This window comes from Phyllostomus discolor, chromosome 14 (genome assembly GCF_004126475.2).
Source record: "Phyllostomus discolor isolate MPI-MPIP mPhyDis1 chromosome 14, mPhyDis1.pri.v3, whole genome shotgun sequence".
In the NCBI taxonomy this organism is placed as follows: domain Eukaryota; kingdom Metazoa; phylum Chordata; class Mammalia; order Chiroptera; family Phyllostomidae; genus Phyllostomus; species Phyllostomus discolor.
In genome coordinates, this window is record NC_040916.2 from 22,008,042 (window position 1) to 22,032,975 (window position 24,934).

General features: G+C 52.5%; 1 long non-coding RNA gene across 1 annotated transcript; it reads left to right on the plus strand.

The window, feature by feature from the left end:
• The first annotated feature begins 9,299 nt into the window (after positions 1 to 9,299).
• Positions 9,300 to 24,651, plus strand: LOC118498170. The gene is made up of 3 exons (XR_004900690.1): positions 9,300 to 9,310; positions 9,890 to 9,892; positions 24,503 to 24,651. It is a non-coding gene; the product is annotated as an uncharacterized LOC118498170 (long non-coding RNA).
• Positions 24,652 to 24,934: the final 283 nt, after the last annotated feature.

The window sequence follows — 24,934 nt, forward strand, 5'->3', positions numbered from 1 at the left end:
GAAGAAATATTACTAGGAGGAAATACCAGGGTTCAGGGAGGTTCTGGTTAAACTGACCTAACAGGATTCTTGCTGAAGGAAGACAGGCCAGGGTGATCAAAAGTCCCTGAGCAAACACCAAAGGCGATTAGGTATTGGGGGCGGGGGTTCTGGTTAGACCGACTGAGCAGGGTTCTGGCTGAAACCGGATTTTACAAGGAAGGGCACCCAGAGGCCTAGGAGAGGGTTCGGGAGCACGGTCAAAGTCTGGTCAAGCAAGGAATCTTTGCTAGTGACTTTTAAAATTTACACTTAGTTTACGATAGTCACATTAATGTGCTTGTGGTTTTAGGCATTCCTTTTGTTTATTATAGTATTGTTTTTTTAAACGGACGGAAAGCGTATTTAGCTTTGTCTTAAGGAAATTGGATGGCCACGTTAGGTCTGATACTAGGTTCTTCTGGCAGGGAAAAAGGCCTTTCCTGCCACCTGGTGGCCATGCCCTCTTACTGCAGTGTGTTCAAGAGAAGTCCGTGAAGTCAGCCTTTGAACTTGGCCAAATCCTGTCGACACCGGGGCCGTGCCATGACATGAAGAGCCACAATCACAAACAGCTGTGTCCTTTCCCACACTCGCCTCTTTTCCCAGGCTTGAGGTTGAGGATTAGCAGCTGGCTAAGGGAGGCAGAGCTGGGAAAACGGCGAAGTCCATGCCTTCCCGGTTGCATTGGGGGTTTCAAGCCCGAAGTGCAAAACCTCAGAGGGAGGCTTTTCATTAAGCGGAGGGAGAACTGACGGCTATACCGGGCTGGTCTTTCAAAGGCCTCTTTGTTTCATGGCCAAAAGTGTCTAGAAAGTCTATGGCAGTGCTCCGCTTTCATCCACAGAGAAAGCACAAATCCAGATAAAGGCATTGAAGGGACAGAGAAAAAAAGAGAGAGAAAATGTGCATCCTGCTGCTTGCAGCTCATTTGATAAGTGTGTCGCAAGGGCCTAAAAGCAGCGTGAGAAGAACCTCAGGGGAAGGAAGCCCAGCGAGGCCACGGAGGATCCGGCCTCTCATGCCACACACACGAATCAAGGTCAAAGTCAGGAAAGGCGTCACTGCAGGGTAAGCAGCAGAGGCAGCTCCAGGACTCAGAGTGAATCTGTTGTTAAAACTGTGCAAATGCCCGAGTCCATCAGAGCGGGGGGCGTGAGTGGCACTCCTCCCGGCCTCTGACCCCGACCCAGCCCCGGCCCCGGCCCCAGCAAGGGGAGCTTTCCTTTGCTCTGTCTTCTCCCCGCGGCCCTTCTGCAGACACTGCGGGGAGGGCTGGCCGCTGGTTCAGTCAGCACCTCGTCCCGAGTGTGGGCTCGGGATGTGGTCTTTCCTGCACATGGGTCAGCCGGGCCACGGCTCGGCGAGCTGTCTCTGCCAAGCAGCCCGGCGCCGAGGGACAGGCAAGAGTCACGCACGGGAACCGTGCTGCTCACTTGGCTGTGACCGATGCAGGGCCACTCGGCGTAGAGCATCCACACACATGGATGTCCTGCTCACGCTCTGACAGCCTGAGAGGAACACAACATGCACACAGCAGTCAATGGGGGATGGGAACCTGAGTCCCAGGGCCTCAGGCTGCAGGTCCGGGAGACAGTGGGGTGGGCGAGGGAGCTGTCAGCATCCCGCAGGGAAGGATCCCCGGAGCCAGGTGGGCGGCGGGGCAGGCGAAGTCCTCCGTCCAGCAGGGCAGAGCCCCCGGCGGCCGATGCCGGGGGAGATCAGGGTGGCGTGGAGCAGCGCTCTGGGGTGTGGGGCTCGGCTGTCTCCGCAGTGGTCTGGAGCGGCCTCAGTTATACCTGGACAGTGGTGGACTCCACCCTTCTGGGTGTCTTGAGGAGTGCCTTGGCCCCCTGACGCCAAGTGAGACTCTCCCCAGGAGCCTAGGGGTGGTACGTGGCCGTGCTGCTTGGCACCCCGATGGCGAGTGGGGGCTTTCCCCAGGGGCCCATCTACGGGTGGTCCCGCCCTGCAGACACAGCTGTGCTGGTCACGTGTGCAGATACCTCAGGTGTGCCTCCGTGCCAGATGCGTCTGCTCTGACTTAGGTAGTTTCCCTCTTGCACCAAAGTGCCATGGCTGACTGGCAGCCATCTTGGTTGACATGAGTGACTGCACTTTGTTTTATAGACTTTACTCTATCTTGATCGGACCAGTGCCATTGATTGGTGCTGCTCTCCACACACCTCCTCCTTCTTCCTCAGCCTTCACCCTCCTCTCCTTTCCATGAACCCCTCACTTCCACCTGTGTGCCCCCCAGTCATGCCTCACCTTTAAATTCAGCCTGGCAGGCAGCCCAGCCTTTCACACCCACCAACTCAGTGAATGCTTCCTGCCTCTCAGGGGGGCATTCATGTCTCTGTTTGCACTGGAGGGTCCCGAGACAGGGGCCGGACTTGTGTGAACTTGCCCAAGGCCATCACACGTCCCTCTGACCCTCTGTCCCTTCAGCAGTAAGTGGCCGGGCCCCAGTGACAACGTAGCCCTTGGACCCAAGTCCAGGCTTCTCTCCATGCTATTTGCTGCCTTAGCGTCTCTGCCTTCCATTTCTGGCTTCCCATTTTGGACTCACTCTGTTTTTTTTCAGTGTGAAAGTTTTCAAGACGCCCACGAGTGGAAAGTGCACCCCCCCCAGCCCGATCGAACCCCGCCGGAGTCCTTACAGCTGTGTGCGCCGAAATGACTAATGAAAGAGCCCTCCGCTGCCGGTGGAACTTTCACACACAGCGCTGTCGCGACTGCTCCCTGGGACCGGCCCTGTGTATTTACATACCGGAGTCACCCCAAAAGCCCCCCCGGCCAGGGGATTTCCGGGATGTAACAAGAACCCCCGCTCTGAGCCTTGGAAGGGGCACTATCCGAGCGCCCATCTCGCAGGGCAGGGGGGTGGCACTGTAGACCCACCCTCCCTTGCCCAGGGCTCTTTTCCTGGGAAGATGCCCCGATTCAGTCCTGTGGCCCCTGGTGCCCGGGTGCTGCGGGCCAGCTCCGGACCGAGGTGCGGGGGACTTCTGCAGGAGGGAGGAAGTCGGGGCCCCTGCACGCCAGGAGCTTCATGCCTGGTTAAGGCAAGGGACAGAAATGCCCGGGTCATCTCAGTACGTCGCGGTGCGTCCTGTAGCACACACAGGTGGGGAGGGGGAGCTCAGAAGAGGGGCGTCTAATGTTGGGGTGGTCAGGGGAGGCTTTCTGGAGAGCCTGATGGCTGACTGAGTCTTGAGTAATTTTGTTTAAAGTGCTTTAAAAAGGTAGTTCCAAAGGTAACACATCTCCTTGCCAATCATGTCAACTCTGTGGAAATGCGCTCCTCCAGAAGTTTGGGGGCTGAAGAGGAAGGAAGAACACTCGAGCAGGAGTTCTGCTCAGGTGGTGAGCAGGCGGCTTTCTTCCGGAAGGGAGTCGTGTGTGAGCCTGTGTGTGTGTAAGTGCAAGGGCGTGGAAGAGTGCCGAAAAGAGGGTGTCGGAGACTCCAGAGAGACCTTGTCCTCTGGCCAGAAGCTTTTTGCAATAATGCCAGGCTGGGTGAGAAATCGGCCGGCCACTCACTGGGTACCCAGCCCTCGGGGATTCTGGTTTCTCCAGCCCGATTTTCCAGGTTTTGATCTTGGCTCTTGCTGTCTTGTAACTTCAGAGGCTCATGTCCGCCCACTCCTCCAACCGGTCTATCAGAGTGCCTTCCTGGAGGGAACTGACCTCTTCCGAAAGAGAATGATAGGGTCAGGCTGAAGACAGTAACACCAGGTAACCCAGTACGACACTGATAAGAGCTCACATTGAACGAGGACTGTCTTTGCACCAGGGACATGCTGAGAGCTTTCTCACTCATAACGCGAATCCTCGCAACAGCCTGATGGAGTAGGTGTTTCATCACCCCCTTTTACAGATTACACCACTGAGGCTGTTATTTGCTCGAACCACATAGCTAATAGTTGGCAGAGCCCGGCCCCTTGCCCAGGTCGATTTCTGTCTCCTGTCGGGGCTCACGGACGTGATCCCCTGCTGCGATATCTCTCAGACACATCTGGCCCCAGAGCTGGTTTTTAACTGTGCGCCCCTCCTGTCTCAGCACAGCTCTTCCCCTTCCACGCAACACAGCTGGGGAGACGCTGCCCCAGGGAAACGCTTTGTGTGCCCTGTCTGTATGAGAGAGATGATAACACAGCCTCGGCGTTGGGACGGTTCAAGCGTGTTCTACATGATGTGTGCCGAGGCTACATGCCTTCTGCCGGAAACTTGCGTGTTTTAAAAATAGCACTGGTCGTGTCCTTGATAAAACGAAGTCATGTTCGGCTGGGATGAAAATAAAGATGACAGTTCCTAGTCCCAGAGGCCCGGGTGCCTTTGGTCCCCTTGCCTCCCCTGCCCTCCGGTGCTGTCCCCCACTGCTTGTTTTCCAGGAGTAATGACTCAGTCACCTGTCACTGGGCTTGAGTCCTCCTCTGAAGCACATGGCTGCCTGCTCACATCTGCCCTGGAGCCCTTTTCAGATGCGACTGTCCCCTGAGCTCCTCCCGGAGGCTAGGCCCTGTTACTGACTGGCCAGGCCACTCATAGCCCTGGCAACCCCACAGCCCCATGGCCAGGCCTATGTTTGCCCTGGGAACCCTGGTGCTGCATCCCCACCACCCACTCTGTCTCAGCAACACCCGTGGAGGTAAGGGCTGCCCTAAGAGATGCCAGAGTTGGCTGCACCTCCGTGGACATTGACCTTGTCAGCTTGCCATCCCCCAAAGAGGCCAGTCTCCTGGCCTGGCTGGTTCCCCACCTGGCCCCAGGACCTCCTGCCCATCAGACGGCTCCGAGGCTGTGCCCGGGAACCAAGCCAGGACATTCCTTTTCTCCTCTCCACCGCATTTACACGGCTGTCACTTTCCTCTCGCACTCCCAGCAGTCCGGCGGAGGTGCGCATCGGGGTAAGATGCACTACAGACAACCCATAGATGGGCACCCGCCCAGCTCCTTGGAAACAGCATTTGCATTCTTTTCAATGAATCTCAGCGTCGCTAAAAAAAGGAGGGGGAATCCTTTCACGTGGTTCTCTGTTTGCTCTTGTGAGGGGGCGTTGTTACTCTCACCTCACACGTGGAGAGAAGGAGCATCAGGAAGCACGACCTTGTGCAACTAGATGTGACCAGGGCCATAACAACTGTGAAAGTCGTCCAGGGTTTGTTTCTCTGCCAAAGGCTGCCCCTGGGACCTGGGACTCCTATCAGGGGGCCTGGGGACCATCCCGGTTGGGGCCCTTTGCTTCTGGAGTGGCCCCAAGTGCCAGTTAGTCGTTCTGGCCGGCTTTGATGTGTGTGCCCGGCTGCGCCTGCTTTCTTCGCTTTATCCTTCTCCCTCCTTCTGGTCCGAGGTGGAGCCCACCTGCGGCTCTTCATGGGCATCGTGGTGCTGTAGGCGTTTCCCTGCAGCTGGTCCGTGGGGCTCTCTGCGGACACCCAACCACCCACCTGCTCGCCCATCTCTGGACAAAGTACCAGCTGCACCACAGGCTAAGTCTTGGGGAGACATCGAAGGAGAAATGTCAGATATGGGTCTCGCCTCTAATCCATTGAAAAATGATTCTGACCCTTGTTAAAAATGGCAGTGAAGTCCTGGCTGGTGTGGCTCAGTGGACTGAGCGCCGGCCTGCACACCAAAGGGTCACCGGTTCAGTTCCCAGCCAGGGCACATGCCTCGGTTGTGGGCCAGGTCCCCAGTAGAGGGTATGCGAGAGGCAACCACACACTGATGTTTCTCTCCCTCTCTCCTTTCCCCTGTCTCTACATATAAATAAATACAATCTTTAAAAAAATGGCAAAATCACTGATTTTATGCAAAATCAGTGCAGTGGGTGAGAAAATAGAACTCGATTCTTACTACAACACCGGGGACTTCCAGCCAATGGGCAGGTGAGGGAGTGGGTGGGACATTGACAAGAGGAATTTGGTCAAGTATCAGGGTGCAGAGAGAGGAGCCTGATTGGCTACCAAGGACAGGGCAGGGCATTCTCGATCTATCGGCCGGCAGGACCCTTTGCTAAAAGTGGGCTCAGCGCAGGCCAAAGAGGCCCGGTGGAGGAGAGGGTTCCCAGGCACCTGAGCGTCATTTGGTCCAGGAGGGGGTGTTGTCGGCACTCTCAGAGTGGGGCAGAGTGAGGCGGGACTGAACGTGACAGCCTCTGTGATGAGAGTTGAGGCCAGACGATGCTCTGGCTGAGGCCGGCTGGAGCTCAGAGAGGCACCGGGGTGGGGGGGGTGCTGGGGGGGGGGCGTCTCTGGGCTGTGCCAGCCACAGGTCTGGGGCCTGCAGTCACGCTGCCTTCATGCCCCGCCCACACACTTCTCACCTGGTGCTCCTCGAGCTTGCCTTTCTCGGACTTGAAACTTCCCACCACAGGCAGGACTGGAAAGGACAAGGACTTCATGCAGACCTTGGACATGGGTTTTACCCTTGTGTTCCTCCTCTGCGATACTGGGACAACACCCGTTAGGACCGAACTGTGGCCTCCAAAGCTCACAGATGGACACCCCCAGCCCCCGTGGGACTCTCCTTGGGAACAGGGCCTCTGAAGAAGTAATTGAGGTCAAACGAGGCCGCAAGGGGGCCCAGGGGGCCTGCTGGCCCCTGAGGGGAGGAAGTGACACCGGTGATTTCTCTCTCCTGCACACACACAGGAAAGGCCGTGCGAGGGCCCGGTGGGCAGGGGGCTGGCTGCGAGCCGGGAAGAGAGGCTTCGCCAGCCCCTGCACCTTGGACTTCTGGCCTCCAGTGCTGTGAGGACACAGGTGTCTGTGGTTTAAGCCCTCCCGCCCCTGCCACCCCCTCTCCCCCCGTGTCCGGTATTTCGTGACGGCAGCCCTGGCAGACTGAGGCACTGTCATCTGGTGGGTAACCACCACACTCGTTAGCCGAGTCCCTTTTCCTGTCACGTGACCTGCGCGGTGGTCAGAAGGGCTTGTTTACTGAGCCTCTTCCCAGTGAGCACATGACGCGTGGGAAACGCCTTCGGTAGAATCCCTTCTGTAGGTGTGGGCTTTGTTTGTCCACGTTGAGTGTAAACCAGTACAGACGATACGAGGGGAGTTTTCTGGAAGCCTGCGGTCACGTCCGTTAGGGGTCCTGGCTTCCAGCAGCGCGAACAAGCTCTGCTTGATTTGGGCCCAAAGGGAATGACCCAAAGCGACATTGAATGAGGCGTGAAACTGTCAGGAAGCCTGGAGCCCGGGCGTGGGGCCTCCCTGGACGAAGGCCCAGCGTCGCGTGTAGACCGGTGTCAGGGCCACAGGGCCACACGTTGGGACGCCCACCACTGCGCTGGATCCTGTGACAGCATCTGCCCAGCAAGACCACCCGCCGGGGTGGGTGTGCTTTGTGGTCCCTGCGGGTTCGGAAACAGCGTTGTCTGTCTCCTTGGAGGGGTCTGCACCGCCCACCTGCGCGTGCCAGCTGCAAGGAAGGGCGGGAAGGTGAGCGTTTGGCCTTTGCAGCAGCAAGGACAGTGGGTGGCGTCTCTGCCTCCCTGCGAGATTCGTGAGGTGGGGAACTTCCCCAGACTGCAGGAGGAGGCTCAAAATGCCAGAGGGCATAAGACAATGAAAAATTCCCGCAAGAGACAGGGGAATCTCGCAGAGCCCCAAAGCAGGAAGTGCGGGGTCACTCAGGGGACCCAGGAGCTGGAGCGCCAGGACCCCGGCCGCCTGGCCTGTGTCTCCCTGCGCTCCGCCTTTCTCTCTCCCTCCCCGGGACCACTGTGCTTTCCGCATCCCGCTTGCTGGTGGTGACAGCCACCTCCGTCAGACCGATGGAGATGAGTTGTCTGTCTCTCTTCTCTTAGGATCCCTGGTTCCTCATCTTCCAGAAACTCCTCCCGTTTGAGGTCCCCTCCTCTGTCCCTTCCTGCTCTGGGTGGGCTCCACCCCCAGCCCTAGGAATGAGCCATGTGACCCAGGACAATGCCCGTCATTGTAGTGTGGGGGACGGGGCACAGTGATCGATCCAGGGGTGGGCGTGTGACCTTCAGCAGCCTGCTCTTCAACATGTAATCTAACGAATAAAATAGAACAAAATAGAAACGGAGGCCCGGACACCTGGAACAGGGGCTGGATGAAGGAAGGGGGAGGGATTAAGCAAAAGAGCAAAACAAAAACTTATCACATAGACAAAGACAGCAGTGTGGTGATAGCCCAAGGGGGAGGGGTGTGGGGGAAGGGGAGGGGGCCACGTGGGGGAAAACGGGGACAGAGACTTTGCCTGGGGCGATGGGTGTGTGATGCGGTGTGCAGAGGATGTTTGGTTGAAAACCTGTGTGGTTCTGTGTCACTCCAACGAATTCAATAAAATGAAATAAAATAGTGGAACCTCTAATTTCCATGTTGTAAAGCACACAAATCTTAAGAGTATGGCTCCGTGATTTTTACGTAACTCTACACGTCACTTTGTGTTTATATAAATACCAACACGTAAAGGTATTATTACGTGTTGTCTAAATATCTGTGTTGTGGAACCAGCACTGAGATGGCGCTTGGGAGCATCACCAGCAGCTCTGACACTGTCACTTTCTGTCAATGCTCCCTCCAAAGATGTCACTCTTCTGACTTCTAGCACCGCACACAGACATCTTACCCTTTTCTGAACTCTGTTTAAGTGGAATCTTGCAGAATATAATCTTTGGTGTCTGGCTTTTTCGCTCAACATTATGCCTGTGGGATTCATCTGGGTAGTATCAGTTCGTTCTTTTTCAGAGCTGTATGGTATTCCCTCACATTAATTATACCACAGTTTATTTATCTGTCCCACTGAGGATGGACCTTTGGGTTTCTTCTGAGTTGGGGCCAGTAAATAATGTTGCTATGTACTTTATTGTAGGTACCGGGGTAGGTATAACACTCATTTCTTTGGGTGTATATCAGGACTGGAATTTCTGGGTCATAGAAAAACATACACCACGGTGGTAGGTATTAAGAAATAGTTTTCCCAAGGTATCGTATCAATTTATAGTTGCTCTGCATCCTTTTCTGTACTTATTATTATCAGCATTTTAAATTGTCACCATCTTGTTTGGATAGCACAGTGTCATGTTGTAGCTTTATTTTTATTTTCATTATTTTTTTAGAGAGATGAGGGGAGGGAGGGAGAAAGAGAGAGAGAGAGAGAGAGACATCAATGGTTCGTCTTCTGTATGCGCCCTGACCAGGGACAGGACCTGCAACCCAGGCACGTGCCCAGACTGGGAATCAAACCGGTGACCCTTCGATCCGTGGGATGACACCCAACCCACTGAGCCACACCAGCCAGGACTCACACTGCAGTTTTAATTTGTATGTCCGTGATGGCCAAGGGTGCTGAACACCTTCATTTGCTTATTGGCCATTTGGATCTCCTGTTTGGTCAAGTGGCTGTTCAAGATTTTACCCACTTCTAAGTAACATGGGGTTGTTGGTCGTTTGTTAATGTTTGGTTTCCAGCAATTCTTCACATATTGTGGTTGTGAGTCCAGATACAGCTATTTGTTTGATGCATATACACAAATACATTCACCTACCCCATGGTGTGCGTCTTCTTTCCCTTCATGGTGCCTTTTTAGGATCATCAGCTGTTTATTAACCTTTTCTATGGTGAATGCTTTTTAACTTATTTGTTTAGGAAATCTTTGTTTCCTTGGAGATCATGAATCAGTTAGCAGCTTTGGAGGGAGGTAGAGGCAGATGGATTCTTTTTTGTTGTTTGTTGTTGAATTGGAGGCTGTGAGGGGTAAAGCTGAGCTGGAAATGGAGGCAGCAGCAGACAGACCTGCAGGCTGGCCTTGGCCTTGAGGTGGAGCACCACCTGCGTCCCCAGCTTCCCAGGAGCGGCCCACTGTGGCTGTGGCTGAAGTTGGCAGGCCAAGAGGGTGTGGCAGGGACACTGATCTCTGAAATTATTTCTTTAGCTATTCCTTTTTTTAAAAAAAGATTTGACTTATTTATTTTTAGAGAGAGGAGAAGGGAGGGAGAAAGAGAGGGAGAGAAACATCAATGCGTAGTTGCCTCTTGAGCGCCCCCCACTGGGGACCTGGCCTGCAACCCAGGCATGGGCCCTGACTGGGATTCAAACTGGCAACCCCTCTGGTTCACAGGCCAGCACCCACTCCACTGAACCACACCAGCCAGGGCTCTTTAGCTCTTCCTTGATGCGGTGTTGACTGAGGGCTCATTCTGTAACGTGACATTCTCATGGAACATGCACAGAAGAGGATTTGGGAAATTATTTAAAAACGCTTCCTTATATTCCAGGTCAGGAAGCCAAGATGAGGACGTGACCATTTCCTTGTCATCACAGCCAGGGCACGACCACAGCTGGGCCAGGGCCACAGCGAAAACCCAGGTGTCTTGGCCGACCCCCTCCTCTTCTGCACCCCGCCACCTCCTAGTCTAGCAAAGAGAGGCCTGAGAGGTGGCGACCGTGACCATGAATGCCATCCCCTAAGCCTGTCTTGGGGGGTGGGGGGGGGTGGAGGTTTTGATCCCCCCCCATCCCCCCAGTCTGCAGGGGCAGAGACTTCAGGAAGCCCCGCCAGTCCAGGGGCTGGTACCAGCAGGGGGAACTCAGAGGGACTTCCCCAAGGTCCTTCCTGTCAAAGAAAGAAGCATCAACGACCTTCGTGAGGGAAAAAAACAACACCCCAAGGACTCTTCCAGACTGAGTAAGTGTCTCCTTCCTGGGATGGCTACCCCTTAGGGTTGACCCCAGGACCCTGGGCTCCACCCGGCCGTGGCCAGCCCCAGGAATCCGGGGTTTGTGCTGCTTCGCATGACTGCGGTGAGTGAGGCTGCTCGCTGGTCGCAGGTGGGAAGTGACAGGCACTCGGCTGTCTCCCACCACGCCACGTGGGCTCACTTGGGCATGTGCACAGCTGCTCATTGGGGTCTCCATACTGGTCACGCCTGTTCACAGTGCATGTCTGTTGCACGTTCCCTCGCATTATTAGCGGAAAGTGGCGCGTTTCGGCGGCGATTCCTCCGTTTGGGCAGGTGCTCTGTGCCGGCTGTGTGGGTCCTGGCTCGGGCCTGGGAATCCGAGATTTTTTTTTTAACAAGCCCCCCAGCTGATTGTATTAGAGCAGATGATTCTGAAACTCATTTTGCTATTTAGGGCCCGGGCCGTGACAGACCTGGGTTTCAATTCTGGCTGTGCTTTACCAACGGAACAAGTGTATTTTCTCACACACAAAGAGCTTCTTGAGCCTTCGGTTTTCCTGTCTGTGAAATGGGGAGGGGGGGTCCCGGTAACATCCGTCCCACAGTGTTATTCTGCAGCATGAGTGAGGACGGGCCAGTGAGTCATCACATATTCACCATCATGATGGTTACATCTCCTTTGCCTCTTTCTCCATTGGTGTGGCTCCTTTCTCTGCCCACGCTATGTATTAACGCTGTTTAGTTATAGAAAACTTCCCAGGCTAAATTTGACTTCTTGTGCACAGAACAAAGTATGTATTATGATTTTGAACTTATGGTTGAGGAGTTAGGGACGGAGAAGTGGAGGAATCTACCCCGAATCAGGTAACTGTGTCAGTGCCGAAGCCTGAACGCGGGCCGTGGGATTCTACAGCCGAGAAGGGCAACGTAGAGACAACTGTCCACCCACAGCCGTGAGATGAGGTGTCGCTCACGCCCTCCTCTCAGGCTTTGTGCCTGGAGAGCGTTTGTGCAATTGTAAAGACACACAGGACTTCACTGGTCACTCACGGGCCTGCCAGCCCACCGCTTCCCCGCACCGGGGAGCAGATGGACGGAATGAGGGCTGGTCTGCAAGCCTGGCTGAGTGGCTCAACTAGGGTGCAAGCCCAAGCCCAGGCTGCGCCCACACTTTGAACAAAGTGACCGGGTTTCAAGTCTGAAAAGCATTAAGAGGCAGACGCACGTGCGTTGTGGCACTTGGTCAGATTTCATGCTTTTTAACGGCCAAGTAACATTCCACCACCCCTCTGTAGCACGTCTTCTGTATCCAGTCGTCTATGAATGCGCACTCGGGTTGCTTCCACATCTTGACTGTTGAGAATAATGTTGCAGCGAACACAGAGGTGCGTGTTATCTTTTCAAACTGGTGTTTTGGATTTCTTCGGAAAAATTACCCAGAAGCGGACCACGCGGTTGAACCTAGAGGGTATTATGCTGCGTGCAATAAGTCAGGCGGAGACGGGAAAATACCACTTATTTGTGGAATCTAAAGAGCAAAATGAATGAACACCCCAAACAGAAACCGACTCATAGACAGAGACAGAGTGCAAACTGGTGGCTGCCACGTGGGAGGCAGGTGGAGGGACCTGCAGGAGGTGAAGGGATTAAGCACAAACTGGTCGTTACAGAACAGACACGAGTGTGTAAAGTACGGCATGGGAAATATGGTGAATCATATTGTAATAACTATGTATGGTGTCAGGTGCGTACTCGACTAATTGGGGCATCACTTCGTAAGTTATGCAAATGTCTAACCCCTATGCTGTACACCTGCAGCTAATATAATGTTGAACGCCAACTGTAAATGAAAAAAAAAAAAAAAAGGACAGAACCATCGTGCGGAGTAAGAGCCCACCCTGAAGAGCGGGGTGCAAGGACTTGCACGGTGGCAGGGTTTTCTGATTGGGGACCTGAAATTCGTGGGTGCGAATCATTCGCCCTTGGTGGGGAGGGAGAGGGCTGGTCCCCTTGGACAGGCATTGGCATAGGAAGTACTCCCCCCCGTCATCCAGCACACGGAAGATGGGCCCCTTCCTTCTGCCCACGTCCTGCGGAGGGCCTCCGCCAGCGCTGTGTGCACGCCGGCAGCCCGCGAGCTCCTAACTGTGAAAGCATCGCGTTGGCCCAGTCCCTCTGTGACAACGGATCTCGGCGTCCGCCTGCCCCTTTTGCATAAGGTGAGACGGAGAGCCGGTGCGGGAGCGTGTGTCCCGGCTCCCCTGGGCCCCCAGTGGCATTCCACCTGGAACTCCTGTCCAACTGCAGATGGGGAGCTTCCCTGTGGGTTAGTGTTGTGGTCCACTGTTGACCTGAGAGAGTCAGAGATGCGGTTCCGATAAAGCTGCCACCCGCTGGTGTTCATGGTGGACTGTGGATTTTCTAAGGTCAGGGACTATGGATTTTTAACGGTGAGTGAAGTGTGCCATGCGTTCAGAAAAGAGCACGGACCGTCTGCGCGCAGCGTGAGGGAATACACAAAGGGAGCATGCCCAGGCGCCAGCTCCTCGGTCAGGAAGCAGACAACGTGAGAATTGCAGAAGCTCCCCACCACTGTCTTCTCCTCATTACTTCCCCTTTCCCTCCCACCTGGGTAAACAGAGGCCTTGCCTCTCGCTCTGTGGATGAGTCATGCAGGTGGGAGCGATATTTTTATGTCAGAAAAAAAAAAAGACTTGATTTTAAAAAACTGTTGTAAATCACTGAGCGCAAATGTCCTTCAGGGAATACGCAATAGTTCTAGATACATCTTCTGTAGTGCTTGGCTTTACCGTAAAAGTTGGAAGATTTTTTTTATTGAATTTGGTCTTCTTTAAAATAATGTCATACTTAAAGAAAACTGGCAAGAATAGCTTGATAATTTTTTCCCCCTGAACCACTGAAGGGGAAGTTGCTAGTATTGAAGCTTTGTCTCTGAGCTCCCACCCCCTTCCTGCCACCAGAAATATCTCAGTGGGTGATTCCCTGACAGGCACAGAACACAACTTTCAAAAGCTCAGAAAAATGACCTAGATACACTGTTACCCAATCATCTGCAGACGCCACGCGCCGAGTCCAGAGTCACCTGTTGCATTTCATTGTCTCGTCTCTTTGGTCTGCAGAGTAGAGAACTCAGTCTTTCCTCGACGTCCAGGACTTCTACACGTTATCAAGTTACAGGGCATAGGTGTTTTGTGGAATGCACCTCAGCGTGATTTGTCTGATGTTTCCTCATCAGTCGATTTAGGCAACACTTTTAAAATGTTGTTTTTGGAGGGAGTATCCCAGAAGTGATGGTCTTCACATTGCTGCCAGTAGGTGGCGCACAATTTCAGTTTGTTTTATTAGTGGTGCTGTGAGCCTCGATCCATCCGCCTGGTTTCCTAACTGCAAAAAGCCTCATTTTTTCCCTTTAAAATGTGTGTTTTGTGAGTGGTACTTTGAGACTGTTTAAGTATCCCATTCTGCGCCAGATGTTTACCCATTAGGTTTAACATCCACTGATTGTTCTCGTCTGAATCAACAGTGTTACGATGACGGTGGCCAGGTAGCGATTTTCTGATTTAATTTGACCATTCCTTCTTCATTTATTAGTTGGCATTCTGCTGCAAGGAAAAACGGTCTCTAATCCCTATTAATCGATCAATTAACTCATTAATTCATTTATATGTGTGTGGACTCATGGGTTCCTATTTTGTTCATTGGTTTCTAATCTGTTGTCATTGCTATTTAGCCAGTCTGTCTTCAAATTGTCCCTGATTTGGCCATGTCGCCATCATTCCATGAATACTTTCTTACTTTCTGAAATACCTGGGTATTTCAAACTCACAACTCATCTTGTAATTTCCCTGACATTATATATAAAGTATTTATATTCTATAAATTATATTTATGTTATATAAAAATATATTTATGTCATATAGATTATATTTATATATCACTTCTATTTATATATGTGTATATAAAATCCTCACCTGAGGATATATTCTTCCTGATTTTAGAGGGAGAGAAAGGGAGGGAGGGAGAGAGAGATGTGAGAGAAACATTCATCAGTTGCCTCCTGAATGCACCCCGACCAGGGATCGAACCCACAGCCTGGCTATGTGCCCTGACCAGATGGAGCCTGCAGACTTTGGTGCGTGGGATGATGCACCAACTCACGGGGCCACCCGGCCAGGACTATCGGCCATTTCTTTTGCGAGCCCTGGGTCCTCTTTGTGGAGAATGGTGTTCAGGAATGGGAATGTGGGTGGTAGGTACACTGATCACCACTGGGATGTCACTGCTCCCGCGCCCTCTCAGTGGACAGAGCTAGGACGCATGCACGCAAACACACTCACGCACATATATACACACACGTGTACACACATGCACATGTACCTTTATGTCTACATTTATATTTATATCTGTCTCTATGTTTGAAAGGCGTAAGTCCCTATGGATGCTGGTCTTTCTACCACCACAGAGTCACCCTAGTTTTCTCTCTTTCCATATTTGTAACCCTTTCTCGTGACTGTGTGAAACTGCTTCTCTTGATCCTCTTGACTCCGGCTTGACACCTGCGTGGGCCTGTGCTAACATCCTCTTCCTCCTGCCTGGGTCCCCCCACCCCATGCCAGGCTGTTTCTGCTGCTCCCCTAGCCCTCCCGGAGGCCTGCCTCACCCCCTTGTGGCGTCGTGATGGACCACCGCCGCCACCTGTGTAACCGAGCAAGCAGGGGCCTGTCCGCCAGGCACCTTGCCGAATGACCCAACGGTTAATGCTGGAAGGAACAGGTCTTTATTTACAATATCCCGACCGTGCGGTGGGGCTCAGAGCACTTCAGTTTGAAGCGGTCCTTTCCCACAAGACCCAGCACGTCCTTTGCTCCCCAGAAGGCTGTAAGTCAAAAGCTCCAAAAGTCCTCCATCTCCTTATCTGAATTTAAGCCAGCTGTGCAAACAGTCTCGCAGCAGCGGTCTCCTTCAGGATCTGGGGTACACTGTCCTCCGCCTCGGTGTTCTAGTCCAGGAACGCACGTGCCGTGTTGTCCTGGATCGTGGTGGAGTCCAGGAAAGGCTCAAGGCGCAAGAGTCCGGATAGGGTCTGGGTCTACAAGGCAGCAGGTCAGCGTCTTGCAAAGGAGAGTCCTTGGTGGCTTTGGAGTCAGCTAGTGTGGGCACGATCAGAGCAGCAGCAGCCTGCTTTCTGACTAGCCCACGGTGGACCAGCTCCGACAGCCCATGTGGCTCCTGTCTCACTGCCAGCAGCCTGCTGGAATCTGCCTTTGCTCCCTGTTGCATCATGGGTCTGTTGTGGCTCCTCTACTGCTGTCCAAGCCTCACAACCAAATCCCTTGTGGCTCTCCACCCTTTGTTTAAATCTTGACCAGGAGCCTCCTGTGTGACCTCATCTCTGACTCCTCCCACAGTGAGCAGCAGCCGCCAGTTCTACATTAATTCGGCTGTCCAAGAGTGACTCAGCGATCCAGGGGAGCCAAGCCTCCCTTGGCTGCACCACCAGTCAGGATACGTCCTTAAAGCCACGCCCACCTTGCCCCAGGCAGTCCCACGCTACTGAGCTAGCCTTTGTTATGAAAAGTCTCTTATAGCCCGTGATCGGCTCTTCCCACCCCCCAAACTGTGGTTTGTGGGGGTTTTCTCCTACTTTCCCAGGGATACTCCTCACCCTGGGCCCCATTACACCTGTGCTCCCTGACCCCACTCAGGCTTCGACAGCCAGCCCTGGGCTGTGTGGTCACCCTCCTTGCCCGCTCTGCCTGCTCTCCTGCCACGCCACGGTCGCCGGGTCCCCAGTCTGCAACCGGATCCTGTCCTCACCCTGCTCAGAACCTAAACCCCCAACAGGCTGCTGTCAGTGTTCCCCACACACCCTTCTTGCCTCATTGCCACAGCCTCTGCCCCCCAATTTAGAATCTCTCCATAATTACCATCTCCAGGCTCCCACATCTGGGGTTCTGCTTATTGTCTCCACCTACCTCACTCAGCCTCTTTGAATAACTTTTGGACTGAGTTATCGAGGACAAAAGGTGGGGAGGTGGAGGCCGTCTCAGGCTGGTACAGGGCTGGCTTCTCCATTTGTCCCCATAGACACAGTGCCAAGGGCTGGTGCAGACTCCGGCCCTGCAGGGTCTGCGTGTTGTGGATGCGGTGAACAAATCCACACGGACTACCCAGTCCTGTGGGGGAAAAGGGAGGGCACAGCCACTCTTTCAAGGGGAGAGCGCCCCGACCCTTGCCTGCACAGGCTTTTATTGCTTTCCAGTCGCATTACATCAAAGAAGGTTCTCATTATTTCTAGATTGAGTTAAGTGGTTACTTCTTACAGATAACAAAAAAAGAGAAAAAAGTTGCAAATGCAAGGGAATGACAAAAACAATTGATTTGGTTACATTTCATCCTTGGGACGTCTTAGCACAGACTTGGGGAGTTGCTTCAGAGACAAGCATTAACCATCTGCAGTCTTAGCTCAGGGTGAGGGAGTTTTAGCGAAAGGGAGTCTCATAGCAGCCCAGGTACAGTGCAGGCCTGGCTCCCCAGGGAAAGCTGATCTGCCCACCTGGCCCCTGTGTGCCACCTTGCATTGATCGGTTTTTTGGATCAATACTGGGCTCCATTTGCCACTGCCATGCTGGTCGGTTCCCTATAATTCCCCCCTTGTTTTTAGTTAGGGCTGCTACAGAAGCCAGGCCTACAAAACTTGCTACTTGCTGTTTTCTCATACGACCCCGGGAAAATAATTTGTAAATGCAGCGAAATATACAGAGCATTATTAGAATCAACAAGCCACCGTTGGCTCCAAGGGCCCACACTCTCAGGTTAAGTCCATCATACCAATTTTGGGGGGTTTAGGCATCCGAGATTATTATGGAGGGTTTTATAAACCTCCTGCTTGGTCAAGCGTTGAGTGTCCTGTAACTAACTGCGGGTGCAGCTCTAGCTGCAGTTTATCCATTGGTCCCTTTAAACTGGTAGAAAAAGCCCCTCTTAGGTGACGTTGAGTGTCACTCCAGGAGTACCGGCTGGAATTCCACCTCAGCCTGGAGGATCCAGGATCACGGGTCAGCTGCTGGCGGGTCCCTAGCGTGTCCTGGCGCTCGCCGGTCCAGTCGAGTGCCGATTCAACCTCAGAGAGGCGAATCGGGATCTCTTGGTCAACCTGGGTCCGTTGAAGCAATACTTCTAAAGCAGTGTCGGTTAGGGGGACATCAGCAGTATGAGCAGTCTGAGCTGCGTCAATGAGGGGAGCAGTTGCCATGGCAGCAGTAGCTTCAACAACAACCACAGAGATGATGAATGCAATTAAGGTGCCGGTGAGCCGTCGGACTCATAAGGGGGACAGTGTATTCTTGAGCGTTACTATGCCACTGGGGTCCTCCCATTCTCTGGTTGCATCAACTGGCACCCATACTTGAGTCTGTCTTCTAACTATGTAAACCGTAGTGAGGTTTAACTGAGCAACATTGAGACGGGCAAGGCAGCTGGCGTATACAGAGCCTGCAGGGACAGGCAGAGAATACATTTTTGCTGACTCATTATAAAAGACCTGAGCTGTCCCTGGGGTTGCTAAAAAATAGGTAGGGATGAGAGGTACCAATCGTGACCCAATCCTGTTCCGAAGGGTCAATTCAATAAAAACATCCATGAATACCTTTAGGGTCACATACAATTCTTATATGCAGATGCTTTCTAGCAATACAAGGCAAGCCCATTTTCTAAGAGTTATAATGCCACGGGCTGGTGTGATTAGGAGAAACAATTCTGATAATAGGTGCTCTGGTGCCAGGCCCCTCCCACCACATACTAGTATTTAGGAACAGAGGCAGAGCCGGAACTATTGTTAGCTAATCAGGCTTAGTTAATATTCTCCAGTTAGCTCCCTGGTTCTCCAGTATGAAAGGACTTTTGGGGAGAAAAGCAATAGTGGCGTTCGGTCCTCGGCATAAAGACCAGAAGACCGAGTCTTTACGGCTAGTGTCTAAGGTTCAAGGAGGAACCGGATGGATGGGGACTGAAAGTACGATAAACCTCCCTTTGGGTATGCAGACCCACTGCGGTTCCTGTGGAGAGCTGATAGTAATTACTGTACTGCTCCTTGCTTGCAGCATGAAATTGCTCTTTTATAGGTAAACACAAAGGCTTCAGAAGAACAGAAAAACAAACTGGTAAGTGTTCGGCACATAAACAGTATTGTTCGGCACCGGTATCCAGTTTGTCTTTTTCTAATGGGCCATCAGGGGGCATCCACACTCCTTGGGTCCACTGAGTAAGGGGAGGTTCAGCATCCCACCAGGTATGCAGTTTAAATACTGGTGGATCAATAATGTGGGCCCAATAAATATAAGAGGACTTAGCCTCCGCAGCCAGGCCCTGCCCCCCAGGCAAAGTATAATGGCAATGAAAAGCAAAGTTTTAACCGAATTGGCTGACGGCACTGCTAGGTAAGCAATAAACCTGTTTTCTGGGGTGCCGTCTCCTACTCTTGTTTCAGCAAGAATTTCCTGAGCTTGAGCATTAAGAGCCTTCATGTCCCCCCGTGTAGTGGGTGCACGCCTAAAGAGAACATTATGGGGCATTGGGGGGTTGTTGCCCTCCGCAGGAGGTGCCTGAGCCTTGGCCCCTGTCCCTGGGGCAGGCCCCATCCCCCTCCGTTGGCAGACCCAGACCCATGTGTGATGCCGTGGGTGTCCGTGTTCCTTTTGGTTGTCTGGTGTCAGCTGGGCCACCGGACCTGCAAGTTGATTGGTTCTCGGCTCCAGGTAGTAGAGCTTGACGTCTATCCCACTCATGATAAGGCTTTGCTCCTTGGGCTGGCAGCCAGACAGGACCTGCAGGGATGGAAACACAGGTGCTCCCTCTTCCCCATGTTAAGAGGTCTGCGGGGCCCTGCCAAGAGCCATCTCCTAGTGGATCTCTCTATAAAACCTGAGGGTAAGGCGGCTTTGAGTCTTTTGTCTGAAAACGCTTCTCATTTGGAGTACAGAGTGATTCATCACAATTTAAAATGTTATAGGTGAACATGGCTAACATAATCAAATTTTGGGGGTGGACTAATGACTCCCATTTTTTTGTTTTTTAAGTAGACTTTTAAAGGTATGATGAGCCTGTTCTACAATTGCCTGACCGGTCGGACTGTAAGGTATTCCTGTCTTATGCTGGATATTCCAGCGCTGAAGGAAACCTGAGTAGAATGGTCAAGGTGTCCGGGACCACTATCAGTTTTAATTTGCTGAGGCTGTCCTAAATGACTAAAGGCCTCCAGCCAATGGGCTTGTGTATTTTTTTGCAGACTCTCCTGTTAAAGCAGGTGCATGTGAGGCGCCAGAGTAGGTATCCATAGACATATGAATGTAGCTGAATTTTCCCAAGGGAGAGTGATGAGTGACATCTGTTTGCCAAATCATTTGAGAACTTAGTCCTTGAGGATTAGCTCCCGTAGATGGAGGTGCCTTGGTAAGAGCCTGGCAGTCAGGGCATTCTTTAATAGTTTGCTTAGCTTGGGAGCTAGGACCGTCGAAGTGCTTTCGGAGCGCCTGGCTATTTTGATGAAAAAACTGGCGAGAGGCTGCTGCCTGTTGAAAAGCAGTAAGGACGCTAACTGAGGCATCTGCCTTGCTGTTGCCACCCACCAAGGGGCCAGGCAGGCCTGAGTGAGATCGAATATGAGTCATGAGTCATGAAGAGGGGGTGTTCTCACTGTCAAGGAGAGACCGTAGGGTTAAAAATAAGTGAAGTAGGTTGGGGTGCATAGAAGCCTTAATTAAGGCCTGGTCTAGATGCGGAATAGTATAAACAGTACCTCCTGAGTCACAGACTATGTTCAGAGCTTCCTGGGGCCATTGCCACGGGGCCATGATTGTAGTGAAAAGCTTGGCCCTTTGGGTGGAGGAATGTCCTGATGATACGGAGCTTTTCCAGCCATTGCCTTCTTTCCAGGCAACGGCAGCCCGTCCGGTTTTTCCGGGCCCCTCAGGAAACACAGTCTTTGCTCCTGTTGTCGGTACGGGGCTGATTTTTTCTGCTAGCCTTATCTGGGATAAGGAATGGGATGTTTTGAAGCAGTCCGTCTGAGGGTAGATTAATCTCCAGCCCTCCCCCAAAGTCAGCTATGGCACACTGACATTCTAAAGACTGAGCTGTTAACTGTTATAAGTAAACCGGAGTTAAGGGGACATGAATAAAGGCGGGATCATATCCAAATGACTGCTGTGTTCACTCACGCCTCTTTAGGATAAGATGACACGATCCAGTTATGTAGGTGGTAGTAGCGTGCTGTGGCTGGTGAGACAGGGAAAGCCACTCTATCTAGCTAAGTCGGGTGACAGCTGTCCTATAAGACCCATTCGGGTGCCTACAGTTGAGAAGCAGAAAAGCTGGACAGAGGAGACTGTGGATCAATTCTAGTTAGCTGCGGCTGCTGAATAGGTTAATTTACTGTAGTCAATTCTTGTAAAGCCTCAGGGAGTAATTCTCTGGGGGAATTAAGATCAAGGTCCCCCTTAATGGTGTTAAATAAATTAGCTGTTGGGTAGGTATGCAAAGGCTGGGTCACACCCTGTTGATTGCTCCTAGGAGCTGTTGAATGTGACTGAGGGTTAAATCTTTATGTGGATTAATTTGAAGGAGTTGAGGCCGGATTGTCCTATTAAAAAGAATATAGTCTAAATATTCCTAAGGCTCTGAATGCTGGATTTTTTTTTTCTGGAGCAATTTCTAGTCCAGCAGAGGCCACAGAATCTTTAAGAAAGGAGGTAGTTGTTGCGAGAATATCCCGTGAGGGAGCTGCGATCAGGACGTCATCCGTATAATGACAGATAATAGAGTTAGGGAACTGATCTCTCATCGGCCGAACGGCTGTATGAACGAAATGCTGGCAGATAGTGGGGCTGTTGAGCATTCCCTGAGATAAAACTTTCCACTGAAACCACTTTAAAGGCTGAGAGTTATTCATGGCTGGGAGGGAAAATAAAAAACACTCCTGATGCTCTCTTGCTAAAGGGATCGTAAAGAGACAGTCTTTTGGGTCAATAATTAGAAGCGGCCGATCTTTGGGAATACAAACTGGTTTAGGGACCCCTGACTGTAGGGGGCCCATGGGCTGGAGGGATTCATTGATTTTTCTGAGATCCTGAATAAGCCTCCATTTGCCAGATTCCTCTGGCACAACAAAAATAGGAGTATTCCAGGGGCTGTTAGAGGGTTCACTATGACTCGCTTCTAGTTGTTGTTTAACAAAGAAGCAGGTCTGCTCAAGTCGCTCTCCTTTAAGTGGCCAGTGACCAACCCATAGCGGCATGTGGGAGAGCCAGGTAAACGGCAGGGGAGCTGCGTGAGCAGTGGCCGTGCGAGAAAGGGTGGCAGGGAGATTTGCGTTCCCCACTGACTGAGGAGGTCACGGCCCCAAATGTTAAGGGGCACAGGCAAGATACATGGTCGAATTCTCCGTACCTGACCTGCTGACCTCTAACATCTAAGAGACCAGACGCTGCCTTGTGGTTGAGAGACCCCCCCGCCCCCATGCCCGGGACAGGCGTTCCGCTGTCTGTTGAAGGCCACTCCAGGGGCCAAAACTGTTTCGAGATAACGGAGATGGCAGCTCCCGTACCTAGGAGGCCATGAACAGTTTTCTCTTTTATTTTTACTCGTAAAAGTGGTTTATCTAACTTGATCGATTCTGTCCAATAAACTGATGGATTGTCTGTACTGCCAAAGCTTCCTTCCCCGCTCCCTGTACTTTGAGTCTTTGAGACTATGTAGCGGAGCAGGAGCAGCTGGGCCACGTGCGTTTGGGCAGGAATAATGCGAGAGCGGACGCTTTAAGCATGATTTTAATTTCCCCTCGAGAGTCTGAGTCAATGACCCCCTGGCTGCACAAAAATGCCCTTCACAGTAATACTGCATCTCCCTAAGATTAGGCCGACTCTTCCTGGGGCAGTTGTCCCCAGACACCTCTAGTGGGAGCTGCAGTTACTTGATCCTGCTCCTTTAAGATGAGCTCGTTGGTGGCGACCAAGTCGAGCCCCGTGCTCCCGCAGGTGGCTGCCCGAGGGTCGGAAACCGTGCATTTCCCTGCATTCCCCGATATTGACTGCTGCTCCGAAAGCTCCGATTAGGGTTGGGGGTGCTGGAGCAGGTGGCCCCCCTGGAAGTTTCCCTGAATGAGCTGGCCGTTTTTGTCAAATTCAGAGTGGCATTCCTTTGCCCAATGTTTGCCTTTGCCACAGCGCGGACAGACCTTTAGGGGAAGCTTGTAATGACCTTTTGCCCCTCCTGGTGTGGACGGACAGTCCTTGTGCAGGTGACCGGCTTTCCACAGCTGTAACATTTGGGGTCCCCCTTAACTGCAGCAGCTAAGAGGGAAGCCTGGTGCTGCTCTGTGCCGACATCTCGGCAAGCCTTGATACACTCACTGGTGTCTTCGGTGGTAGCTCGCAGGGGTCCTGTGGTGGCCCTGCAGTCCTTGCTAGCATTTTCAAAAGCTAGCTGGCACCAAAGAGCTTTGGCTGCTCTGTTATCATCTATTTGCCTTTCAATAGCTTCTGGGAGGCGATCAATGAAGCCAATATATGCCTCCGTGGCACCCTGACGGATGCTGGCGAAGGAAGAAGAGCCCCTGGCCTGAGCATCAGGCACGGCTTGCGTGGCTCTGAGAGCAGCCTGAGCACTCCGGCTGTAAGCATGAGGGTCAAGCCTGGCTTGATGCGCAGCGGTAGCAAAACCACCAGACCCAAGCAGCATAGGGAGGGCGACAGGGTTGCTCATCTGCGCATTCTCAGCCGCGTGGGTGCCGGCCCTGTGAGAGCATTCCCAATGCCAGACAGTAACCCTGAGCAGGAGTCCAAACAGTCCTGGCGAGGCCAGTTGGGTCACCAGGGGCCACCTCATAACGGTCAGTGATGGCTTGCAATAGCCTGTTCGTATACGGAGACTGAAGCCTGTTTTCTTTACTGTTTTTCCTTAAATCCCTGTAGAGAGAAAAGGGAAGGGGCTCATGGACCCTTCATTACAACGGGGAAGGCCGACAGGGCATCTAAACCCCCAGCCCCCGCTGCCTGCCGTGGGCACGGTGGCATAGAGCTGATGGGATGTCTGTCTGGGTGTTCTCACTTTCTCCGTGGTGACGCACCCCACGAGGAGAAACGCTCCCACAGTTGGGGCAAAGAGTGATGACGACACGGCAGGCAGGTCCTCCGGCGGGGCTGTGGGCAGGACTCCCGTGGCCTGTTCTCCTGTTCCATCGTAGATGGCTTCCTCCTCCGAACTAGACTTCTTATCCTTTTCTATGGCTAACCTTGGTTTTTTAGCCCCTGTGGGCATGAGAGCAGTCCTAACTAGTCCCCAAGTTTGTAAGTTTTGTTCGCTGATTGAAACACCACTGTCCTGTAAAGATTTTAGCTCGCAGCCTGCCTTTTCCCAAACCTCAGTACCGAAGGGTCCCTTACCAGGAGACGCAGGGTAGTAACCCTTTACTGTTTGTAAAAGCGGAACGAGATGCTGTTTCCTCACCATACACCCTGCTCCCCGGAGCAGCTGCCGTAACACAGGCAGGAGAACTCCCTGCTCTTCGGATAAACCAGAGTCCATTCTTGTTATTCAGAGGGTCCTTTTTTACTTTCAGTTTTGTCCTTTCAAACTTTGCTGCTTGAGCTGAATTCTAGCTAGCTAGCTGTTGGGGGGTATAGGGTGGTGGGTCAAAAATGCGCTGTTGGTGAAAGACCCTCAGGGAGGGCTGCTGAGTATTCCGGGTACCCTAACCCCGCTTATGGGTCTCAGGTTCTCCCCCAATGTAAAACACTGCGGGGGAGGGGGGGGGTCGAAGTGCTAGGTGACCAGCCTTTATATGGCGCTTCCCTGGATGAGCCAAGAGTTAAGTGACTATGATTGGAATTCCCTGTGAGGCCCCTGCACGTCTCGGGGACTGGCCCCAGACACCTCCGCCAGGCCCCTACTCACGCAGGAGCGCCTGAGATCTCCAGCCGGAGGGAGGAATGCCTCTTATCTTCGGTGCTCAGCAAGAAGCTGAAACACTCATAGATAACCCTGTAAAACTAACACTGAGTTCTGAACACAACCTTCGGAGTCTGGTTGAAACCGAAACACTCATTTACTCTCTGCTTTTCTGTTTACAGGAGGGCGGAGGGAAAAGGCAGAATCAAAAGGGTTGCGATCAAAAGGAAGCAGCTTTTAAAGAAAGAGTGCGTTGAGGTGCTTGTATTATTAAAGCTAATTGAAAGGAA